General features: G+C 41.7%; 1 pseudogene; it reads left to right on the top strand.

Annotated features, from left to right (window-relative positions):
- The first annotated feature begins 865 nt into the window (after positions 1-865).
- On the top strand, positions 866-1,307 carry LOC127201563 (40S ribosomal protein S19-like; annotated as a pseudogene).
- Positions 1,308-12,199: the final 10,892 nt, after the last annotated feature.

Here is a 12,199-nt window from a genome sequence, read left to right on the forward strand (position 1 = left end):
GATATATAAATGAGCCCACAACTGGAGGCGGGGCTTTTTGGAGACTTGGGATAGATTTGGCTGTTCATCGCTGTCCTTCAAGATGCTCCTAGAGAGAACCACTCAAGGGAAGGCTTCAGGGCTCCGGCTCCTGCTGAAGTTCTGGGTTCTGGTTACCCCAGGTTTCAGCAGAAGAAATCCTGTGGCTCACGCCCGGAGAATCATTCCTCAGAACTGATATCCTTAAGGTTTTGTTACTGTGTCCATTAATCCTCATTTCCTATTGTTTTGGTTAGTTGGGTTATAAGTGACGTATGCTTGGTCACTAAATTGTTAATAAAATATATTGGTTAAGAAAATTGAGCCTCCATGTGTATGTTCACATACTCTTAAATGCTGCTCAGTCTGTTACTTGTGTATATCACCTTACACAAAAATAAACTTCAAATGGACGAGAGACCTAAACATGAAACACACACAGAACACTGAAACTACAAGAAGAAAATGTAAGCAGCACCCATATGATATAAGTGTAGAAAAGGAGTTTCTGAACAGGACTCCACTTGCCCATGGATTAAAACCAACAACTGACAAGGGATAAGTGGAATGTCATAAAACTAAAAAGCTTCTGGACAGCTATAGAAACAACCAACCAGGTGAAGAGAATCCAGGGAACGGGAGAGAATTGTTGACAGCTATACATGTGACAGAGGAATAATATGCAGAATATATAAAGAACTCAAAAACAAAAAACAAACAACAGCAACAACAAACAACAACAAAAAAAGAGTGATTGAAAGACAAAGACCAACCAAACAAAACCCCACTAATAACCCATTTGAAAAATGGGTCTGGCTCTTTCCCCTGGCTGGCAGCATGGAGGCCGCGCGATGCCTGGAGTTACTGTAGAAGACGTTAACCAGCAGGAGTTCGTCAGAGCTCTGGCAGCCTTCCTCAAGAAGTCTGGGAAGCTGAAGTCCCCGAATGGGTGGACACAGTCAAGCTGCCCAAACATAAAGAACTTGCTCCCTATGATGAAAACTGGTTCTCCACATGAGCTGCTTCCACAGCACGGCACCTGTACCTCCGCGGTGGTGCAAGGGTTGGCTCCATGACCAAGATCTATGGAGGACGGCAGAAAAAACGGTGTCAGGCCCAGCCACTTCAGCAGAGGCTCCAAGAGTGTGGCCCGCCGGGTCCTCCAAGCCCTGGAGGGGCTTAAAATGGTGAAAAAGGACCACGATGGGGGCCGCAAGCTAACACCTCAGGGACAAAGAGATCTGGACAGGATTGCTGGACAGCTGGCAGCTGCCAACAAGAAGCATTAGAACAAAGGATGCTGGGTTAATAAATTTTGCCTCGTTCATTAAAAAAAAAAAAAAAAAAAAAAAAAGAAAGAAAGAAAGAAAGAAAGAAAGAAAGAAAAAATGGGTCTGGTACCTGAGCAGAGAGTCCTCAAAAGAAGGAAAAAATGGCTAAGAATTATCACAAATTCTTCATTGTCCCTAGTAATCGGGGAAATGAAATCAAAACAACTTTGAGGTTTCATTCCCAGTCAGAAAGGGCAAAGTTCAATACAACAGCTGACAACAAATGCTAGAGGGCATGCAGTGAAAAGAAAATCCTCACACTCCATATCCTGAGACGATAAACTGGTGTAGCCACTGTGAAAACAAGTGTGGATAATTCTCAAAAAGCTAAGAACAAGTTTCCCGTATGATCCAGCGGGACAGTCCCTTGGCACAGTCCCAGAGGACTTGATATCCTACTCCACAGATACATTCAGCAATATACAGAAGAAAACATTTAGTTGAGGCATGCTTACAGTTTTGGAGGGGAGCTAAGTTTATGATCATCCTAGAGATGGTCGTGGCGGCAGGCAGGCTTGGCACTGGAGCTGGAGCTGAGAGTTTACATCTGACCTACAGTCGCTGGGCAGAGAATGAGAGCTAAGCAGAATGGCCTGGGCTTTTGAAGCCTCAAAACAGTCCCAACAACTTGGGACCAAGCATTCGAACATATGCACCCAGTCTTACTGGGACCACCACAGCAAGTCAGTTTGTGTTGTCATTGTTTAGATTTTGTTTAAGAGCTGTTGTTTTGAAGCAAAATAACAAAGTTCAATTTTACCAATCAAGACTCAGGAGTCAGATGCAGGGGTGAAAGCTCAGAGAGGCAGAGAAAGCACCCAGCTGATCTTCCTACTCAGCCAAAGGAAAAAGCCCCTTCTCCAGGCTGTCTTAAAAAAACCCCTCAAACTGAATGGTCCTCTTTCCTACTTCCTGTGCACCTCTCTATTTGTCCTTCAGACTTCTTCTCACTCTCTGTGTTTTCTTTTTCTGTGTTCACTTCCTGACAATTGCTTGCTCTACCTCTTGACCTACGGTTGGCTTTATTTAGTTCTATTTACAGAAAATTCTTGCATTAAAGCTATGTGCTAGGGTTTAGCCACACCACAATCACTTGTTTACAATAAACAGAAAGTTCTTGCACTAAAGGTGTGTGCTAGGGCTGAGCCACACCACAGCTAGAAACAGGCTTTCCCGGTACACGATCTCAGGATCCGATCCACAGTGCGACTAAATATCCTGCAATGAAGAGCCAAACCTTTGCTTGAGGTTTTCTGGATACAACCTCCCCATCAATTCTAGGGGCACATTTTTTTTTTCAGGAGACTTTCTTGGTCTTCCTCCTCTTAGAATCTTCCCAGTCTTCTTCTGGAATGTTTCCTAAGACTTCAGTGTGGGAGTTATCTTCTACATGAATCCATCGGGGCTCAGCATGCCATGACTAGCTGTGGTTTTCTATAAGGCTCTTTGTTTTCTGCAAAGAGAAGCTTCTTTGATAAATGGTGAGAGCTATTCTTTTTTAAAAATATATTTTATTAATTTATTCATATTACATCTCAATGGTTATCCCATCCCTTGTATCCTCCCATTCTTCCCTCCCTCCCATTTTCCCCTTATTCCCCTCCCCTATGACTGTTCCTGAGGGGGATTACCTCCCCCTGTATATGCTCATAGGGTATCAAGTCGCCTCTTGGTAACCTGCTGTCCTTCCTCTGAGTGCCACCAGGTCTCCCCCTCCAGGGGACATGGTCAAATGTGAGGCACCAGAGTACGTGAGAAAGTCAGACCCCACTCTCCACTCAACTGTGGAGAATGTTCTGACCATTGGCTAGATCTCGGTAGGGGTTTAAAGTTTACCGCCTGTATTGTCCTTGGCTGGTGCCTTAGTTTGAGCGGGACCCCTGGGCCCAAATCTGCTTATCATAATGTTCTACTTGTAGGTTTCTAGGACCCTCTGTATCCTTTTATTTTGCTATTCTCCCATGCTTCTCTCATCTACAGTCCCAATAGGATGTCTTCCCCTCTGTCCCAGTTTCCTGGTAAGTGAAGGCTTTCGTGGGAAATGCCCCTTGGGCTAGTATGCAGATATAAGTGAGTATATACCATGTAGTCTTTCTGCTTCTGGGTTAATTCACTCATTAGGCTCATTTCTAGCTCAATCCATTTATCCACAAATTTCGGGAATTCCTTGTTTTTAATAGCCGAGTAGTATTCCATAGTGTATATGTACCACAGTTTCTTTATCCATTCTTCTACTGAGGGACACTTAGGCTGTTTCCATGTTCTGGCTATTATGAATAAGGCTGCTATGAACATGGTTGAGCAAATGTTCTTGTTGTGTGCTGGAGCATCTTCTGGGTATCTTCCAAGGAGTGGAATAGCTGGGTCTTGAGGAAGCCCTATTCCCATTTTTCTGAGATAGCACCAGATAGATTTCCAAAGTGGCTGTACTAGTTTGCATTCCCACCAGCAATGAAGGAGTGTTCCTCTCTCCCCACATTCTCGCCAGCATGTGGTGTCGCTTGAATTTTTGATCTTAGCCATTCTGATGGGTGTAACATGGAATCTCAGAGTTGTTTTGATTTGCATTTCCCTGATGACTAAGGAGGTTGAGCATTTCTTTAAGTGTTTCTCAGCCATTTGATACTCCTCTGTTGAGAATTCTCTGTTTAGTTCCAAGCCCCATTTCTCAATTTGGTTATTTGGTTTGGTGGTGTTTAATTTCTTGAGTTATTTATATATTTTGGATATTAGACCTTTGTCAGATGTAGGGTTGGTGAAGATCTTTTCCCAGTCTGTAGGCTGTCACTTTGTTCTCTTGACAGTGTCTCCTGCCTTACAGAAGCTTCTCAGCCTCATGAGGTCCCATTTATTAATGGTTGACATTAAGGCCTGGGCCGTTGGTGTTCTGTTCAGGAAGTTGTCTCCTGTGCCAATATGTTCCAGGCTCTTCCCCACTTTTTCTTCTAAGTGACTTAGTGTCTCTGGTTTTATGTTGAGGTCTTTAATCCACTTGGATTTGAGTTTTGTGCAAGGTGACAAATATGGGCCCAGTTGCATTTTTTTTACACATAGACCTCCAGTTAGACCAGCACCATTTGTTGAATATGCTGTCGTTTTTCCATTGAATGGATTTGGCTTCTTTGTCAAAAATCAAGTGACCATATGTGTGTGGATTCATATCTGAGTCTTCCATTCGATTCCACTGATCAACCAGCCTGTTGCTGTGCCAGTACCATGCTGTTTTAATTACTATTGCTTTATAGTACAGTTTGAGATCAGGTATGGAGATTCCTCCGGAGCACCTTTTATTGTACAAGATTGTTTTAGCTATTCTGGGTTTTTTGTTTTCCATATGAAGTTCAGAATTGAACTTTCAATGCCTTTAAAAAATTGTGTAGGTATTTTGATAAGGATTGCATTGAATCTGTAGATTGCTTTTGGTAGGATGGCCATTTTTACTATGTTAATTCTCCTGATCCATGAGCAAGGAAGATCATTCCATCTTCTCATGTCATGTTCAATCTCTTTCTTCAGAGTTTTGAAATTTTTTTCAAACAAGTCCTTCACTTGCTTAGTTAGAGTAACTCCTAGATATTTTATATTGCTTGTGGCTAATGTGAAGGGTGTGGTTTTCCTAATTTCTTCCTCTGAAAGCTTGTCATTCATGTATAGGAAGGCTACAGACTTTTTTGAGTTAATTTTGTATCCAGCCAATTTGCTGAGGGTGTTTATCAGCTGTAGGAGTTCTCTGGTGGAATTTTGAGGGTCACTTATGTACACTATCATATCATCTGCAAATAGGGATAATTTGACTTCCTCCTTTCCCATTTGAATACACTTGATCTCCTTTTGTTGTCTTATTGCTCTGGCTAGAACTTCGAGTACTATATTGAAGAGATATGGAGAGAGTAGGCAGCCTTGCCTTGTTCCCAATTTTAGAGGAATTTCCTTGAGTATCTCACCATTTACTTTGATTTTGGCTATTGGCTTGCTGTATATAGCCTTTATTATGTTGAGGAAAGTGCCTTGTATCCTCGATCTCTCTAAAACTTTAAACATGAATAGGTGTTGGATTTTATCAAATGCTTTCTCTGCATCTAAAGAGATGATCATGTGTTTTTTTTTATTTTCAGTTTGTTTATATGGTGAATTACATTGATGGATTTCCGTATATTAAGCCATCCCTGCATGCCTGGAATGAAGCCTACTTGGTCATGATGAATGATATCTTTGATGTGTTCTTGTATTCGTTTTGCAAGTATTTTATTTAGTATTTTTGCATCGATGTTCATAAGAGAAATTGGTCTGAAATTCTCTTTCTTTGTTGAGTCTTTGTGAGGTTTAGGTATCAATGAGACTATGGCCTCATAGAATGAATTTGGTAATGTTCCATCCAATTCTATCTTTTGGAGTAGCTTGAATAGTATTGGTATTAGCTCGCCCTTGAAGGTCTGGTAGAATTCTGCACTGAAACCATCTGGCCCTGGGCTTTTTTTGGTTGGGAGACTATCAATGATTGCTTCTATTTCTGTAGGGGAAATGGGACTATTTATCTTGTTTATCTATTCTTCATTCAACTTTGGCAAGTGAAATTGATCAAGAAAATCGTTCTTTTCCCTTAGATTTTCAAATTTTGTGGCATATATGCCTTCAAAGTAGGATCTTATGATTCTTTGTATTTCTTCAGTGTCTGTTGTTATGCTTCCCTTTTCATTTCTGATTTTGTTGATTTCAATACTGTCGTGAGAGCTATTCTTACTTGAGGGCATAAGGATATGTTTTACATGAGGTTAGGAATTTATAATGGTCCAGTGATGTGGCAGTAGCATCTTTTCCTCTATGATCCGTAGCCTCACTAGTGCTTGGTAGTTGGATAACTTTGTAGCACTGTACATTATTTACATTCTGCTTATTAAATCTTAATCCCATTTAGAGAGCTGCTGGCTTCCACTATGGCACCTTTAGGGCTGTCTAGCCCTAGTGGACACTGATGTGGTCTGTAGGTGTCACAGCTGGGAAGCTCTCATAGCGCCTCTGGTACTATGAGAGTTAGTCATTGGAAGGAGGTTTGTGGACCAGATCAAAAGCACTTTCTCCAAGTGCTGTGTCCAAAGCGTATGGTGTTATTAGCAATAGAAGCTTACCTTCATCTTCTTCAGGGTACCAAGGACCACAGTAATATTCAATATTGTCTTGTGAGTTTCTCAGACTACTCTGACCAACAACCCAAGAGTCAGTTTCTTGTACCTGATACTGGGGGTATTTGCTAGATTATCACCCAAAGTAGTGTAAGTTCACACACACACACACACTCTTAAATGCATTACATGTAATTTTAGGTCAATATAAAATAATATTTTCCTAAGTCTCTTTTAAATATCCTAAGTGCTATTTACCCTTTCTCTCCCTTTTCCTCCTGCAGTGCCCCTTCTCTTTCTCCTTCTGTAATGTCTTTCCTCCCACTCCCAAACTAAATCCCTCCTATCTTACCTATATCCTGCTATTCACCTGTCTAGAGTTCCTTCTCCATGCCACATCTCTTTTTCCTTTCTTGGTTTTCTGCAGTGACTCCAAGTCATATACTCACATCTGAAGGTTTCGAGCTGGGAGCCACAAATAAGAAAACAGGACAACAACGGAAAGAGAATGAATCAGAGAAAGCATGCGACTCTATGTGTCTGAATTAGCTTCATTTAATATAACGTTTTTCAGTTCCACCGACTTACCTGAAATGTCCATGTTTTCATCTCTCTTTTATAGCTGAACAGTGTTCCATGGTTTATAGGTACCACATTTTCATCATCCATTTGTCTTTTGAAGGATACAGAGACCCAGTAAACATGGCTGAACAGTATCTGAGGAGCAGGATGTTGAGTGGCCAAGGAGTAGTGTAGCTAGGTCGTATGGTAGATTTATTTTCAGCCTTCTGAGAATTCTTCACACTGATTTCCAAAGTGGCTGCATCAGTGTGTAATTGCAGGAGTGAATGAGGGTTCTTCTCTTCTCACACCCTTGCCAGCATTTGTCCTGGGGGTTAATTTAATAATAATGAGTCTGGAGATGTGGAAAATTGTTACTTAATAAGGTACCTTATTAAAGTGCTACTCAAAAGGGAAAATGTGTGCTTCTCATGCACATACCAAAATATCTTTCCACATTATGGACCAAGTGGAGAAAGGAACAACAACAACAACAACAAAAATTGAAAACAGGAATCATGACAGTGTTTTAGAACACTGTTTGTTTGTAGGTCTCATCCTATGTCATTGTCAGCCCAATATACTCACTGAGATATGCCTAGGACAGATAGGCCTATCCTGTGATGTTTTGAAATGACTCTTCCATTGCATGATAGCATGAGGTCATGAAACAAGCAAAGAAAGGTTACATTAACAATTTTGATAATTTTGTTTATCATGGATTGTATTTGCATTGATTTTTAACTGTTAAGATATTGCATTGAAATGTCATTGCTCGGTTCCTGAGGGTTTTGGTGTCCTTTAGAGTCTGTGTTCAAGATAAGTATATTACTTGCTTTATCCTAATACTAGCCCTAGGTTATTACACACATAAAAACGTCAAATAATGATTAATTTAGAAATTAGTAAGACAGAATGAGTGAAAGTAATCTAACAAGATGAAAGTTACATGGGATAAAAGAAAGTCAGGGAATAGATATCAGTGCTCAGCCCTCATTCATATGAGAGGGATTTGGAGACTAAGCTGACTGCTGTCTCCCAAGTGGTCCCTGGTTATTTCAACATGAACTCAACTTAGGCAATGAAGGCATGAACTCAACTTTCCCACTGGTAAGTCCTCTTGAGAATGTCTGGGTTGTACCTTTAAAACTCAACTGGCTCAGCAGTAAACATGGGCTGCTTTTCCAAACGACCCTGGCTCAATTACCTGCACCAACCTGAAGCCTCACAACTGTATCTCCAATTCCAGACACCCTCCTTTGGGTTCTCCTTGTTTTTAATTTTTAAAAAAAATTTATTTTATTTTGATTTATTTATACATTTTATGTATATGGGTACTTTGTCTGCATTTACATCTGTACACCAGAAGAGGGCATCAGACAGTTGTGAGCTGTCATGTGGGTGCTGGGAATTGAACTCAGGACCTTTGGAAGAGCAGTGAGTGCTCTTAACCACTGAGCCATGTTTCCAGCCTTGGGTCCTTCTTGTTACTATAAGACATGCAGGGACAAAGATAGAGCAGAGATTGAGCAAATGTCCAACCATGGAAGAGAGCCAACCTTTGACAATATTAATGATATTCTGCTATGCTCACAGTCAGGAGCCTAGCATAACTGTCCTCTGAGAGGCTACACCAGATCCAAACAGATGTGGAGACTCATAGCCAAACACCGGGCAAAGCGTAGAGAGTCTTGTGGAAAAGTGGGGCGGGGGAGGGGGGGATGGATAGAAGGACTTGGAGGTGACAGGAGCTCCACAAGATGAAAAAAGTCAACTAACCACGGCCCAGAGGGGCCTGTGGAGACTGAAGCCCCAACCAAGGACAGTGAATAGACTGGACCTCGGCCCCTTACACAGATGTAGCAAATGGGCACCTCAGGCTTCGTGTGGGTCCCCTAGCAAGGGGAGCAGGGGTTGTCTCTGACATGGACTCAGTTGCCTGCTATTTGATCACTGCCCCCTGGCGGGGCTGCCTCTCCAGGCCACAGGGGAAGAGGATGTGCTCAGTCAATCCTGATGCCACTTGATGAGCTGGGGGTGGGTGAGCGTGTGGGGGCTCCTCTTTTCTGAAGAATAGGGGAGGGGGAGGGGGGAGCCAGAGGAGAGGAGGGAGGGAAGGCTACAATCAGGATGTAAAGTGAATAAATCATTTAAAAAGAGGGAAGGATTTATTTTGTAGAAAGGGATCAAAACAATTTCAGGCAAGAAAACTCTTCAACTACAATGATTCTCAACTCTGGCTGTGCAGGAGAGACATTAAAGTCTCCAAGGTCTCAAGCAACATCTGGGGCAAGAAGAACCAGAACTTCGCTGGTGGGCCCTCAGCCTTAAGTTGTTAAGTTGCCTTGATGGCTGCAGTGCAACCCACATTAAGGAACCAACCACTGACTTAGAGGATGGTTAAGTGGTAGAACTATTAGCCTTATTTACCCAGCTCCCAGTGACGGAGCTACCTCTCTCCCATCTACAGAGGGCTTTATATTTTGACTAAATAATAATAATAAAAAACACATTTGAAGAGACGTGAGCTGTTAGGAGTGCTAGGCTCGAGTCCCAGCACCCACACAGTGGCTTACAATGGTCTGTAACTCCAGTTACAGGGCTTCTGATGTAGTTTTTTTTTTTTCCGAGACAGGGTTTCTTTGTGTAGCCTTGGCCATCCTGGACTCACTTTGTAGACCAGGCTGGCCTTGAACTCACAGCGATTCGCTTGCCTCTGCCTCCCGAGTGCTGGGATTAAAGGCTGATGTCCTTTTTATAGCTCCATGGGCATAGCCTGCAGGCGGTGCACAGACATACTCGCTTGCAAAACACCACCAACACCTAAAGTAAATATGAAGGAAAAATAAAATAATAAGAAAAGCACATTAGAGCTCATATTTTCTTTAAATATGCTGTGCAGAGACCTTTATCACAGATGCAGTTCAGGTTGAGGCTGGGAGTTGTGGGAAATCTTCTGTTTTGGGTGGGAGGGTAAATTAGGTAGTTAAAAAATACTTTTCCATCTTAGTGTTTCTGTTACCCAGTGCCAAAGATTCTTTCGCTTCCGTCTTTGGAGGTACGCTCTTTCGCTCACTCTGCTCTTCGGCTGACTGGCCTTCTGTTTACTTTGATCTTAGGGGTTCATTTCTGCTCTTTTCCCCAGTGATGATCTAATTGCACAGATACGAATACCGCATAAGTGCACATCCGACAGGCCAGTTTTAGTTGTGTTTTGTGAAGAGTACAACCTGCAGTATTTTATGTGAATCTCCGGTATTAAAATTCGACTTGAATGGTACTGTACTAAATAGGGAAGAGGCAATTCAAAAATTTGGGTAAAACCAAGGACAATATGTGCAGTAAACATTGAATCCCTACCCAGATCTAGCCAAGGGATAGGACATTCTCTACAGTTGAGTGGAGAGTGGGGTATGACTTTCACATGAACTCTGGTGCCCCATATTTGACCACGTCCCCTTGATGGGGAAGCCCCGTGGCTCTCAGGGGAAGGATAGCAGGCTACCAAGAAGAGAATTTATACCCTATGATCATATACAGGGGGAGGAGGTCCCCCTCAGTCACAGTCATAGAGGAGGGGAATAGGGTGAAAGTGGGAGGGAGGGAGGAATGGGAGGATAGAAGGGATGGGATTACAATTGAGATGTAATATGAATTAATAAATAAATAAATTAAAAAAACAAAAAAAGCACAAAAAACAAAAACAAAAATTTGGGTAAGAAAGCAGAGTCAGTACAAAGAAATAACATCTATTTAAAACAAAGGCATTTCTTTCTTAGTTAACCCAGTGAAAAAGTGTTATGTGATGTGTGTGTAATAAAAACTTGACTTTTTGAGTATTTCAGAAACTAAACAGTATTAAACACTTGAGTAAAAGCCTTTAATGTGATATGGTCCACCCACAATTAGCATCTCTATTCTACAATTATCTCCAAATACTGTTTTTTTTTTTTTGTTACATTCAAATACTTAAGATCGTTCACGTTTTTTCTTTGAGACAGGGAATCATTTGGCTTGCCTCAACTAGCCGTATAGTTGAAATGATGCTGAGCTTGCAATTCTCTTGTCTCCACTTCCCGGGTGCTGCAGTTTCAAGTTTCTATGGCTGAGGACTGAACCCATCCATGCTAGGCAAATTCTACCAACTGAGCTACATCCGCAGACTGAATTTTTGTGCCCATGGATTTTTATCATCTTCGATTTTATAACCTATAGCAAACCATGTGTTTAGTGAGTTTGAAATCTTCCTATGGTATAAAACAAGGCATTTCAGCTGTGATCAGGTTACTGATCTCTCCAGTCGTGTTTTATATAAAGAACGTGAGAGTAGAAGACAAAACCAACCCCTACTCTGTTCATTTTAGTGACTATTTTCAGTACATATCACATTTTGAAAAATATGTGGATTCCCACCCACCTGTAAGAAAGCATTTGATTCTGCAGCAGACACAGGTGGTGATAGCTATTTAAAAAAAAGATTTATTTTATGTAGATGAGTGCTCTATCTGCATGTACATCTGCATGCCTGAAGATGGGTACCAGATCCCATTATAGATGGTTGTGAGGCACCATGTGGTTTCCAGGAATTGAACTCAGGACCTTTCAAAGAACACAGAGTTCCCTTAATTGCTGAGCCCTTGAACATAGCATCAGAATGCCAGAGTTGAGGGCTCGGCTCTTGTGACTCAGTCCCTTGGGGTCTTATGGACCTTTGTTGTACAGGCTAGCATGATTGAAACATGTGGAAATATGACTGGACAGCAAGGATGTGATCTAATGTAATAGCATAGGTGGAGAAACCAGTGGCCCATGGGATTCAGTCACAGGAGGATGTTGTCCAGAGATCTGAGTCTGCCCTCGAAGTAATGGATGGTTTCAGATGGCTTTGTCTAGGTGTGTTCTTTTCCACTGAGATACACCAGTGTGTCAGCCAAGATTGTCATTGATATCACGAGCCCAATGCTCATTGCTGTTCTTCTACAGGCTTCCCCTTGTGTTTTTTTCAGTCTCAGACGCTATTGTAGGTGGCACTTCTATTAAGTTTAGGTAGGAATTTAGTGAAGCACCTATTTTAATCATTTCTAGATTTGTAATAGCATTTTCTTAATCTAGGTAACAGCAAGGGATCTGTGGAAAAAAACTGGCTCTTATACACTTCAGAACGGTTTC

The sequence above is a fragment of the Acomys russatus genome, chromosome 17 (genome assembly GCF_903995435.1).
Source record: "Acomys russatus chromosome 17, mAcoRus1.1, whole genome shotgun sequence".
NCBI classification, from domain to species: Eukaryota; Metazoa; Chordata; class Mammalia; order Rodentia; family Muridae; genus Acomys; species Acomys russatus.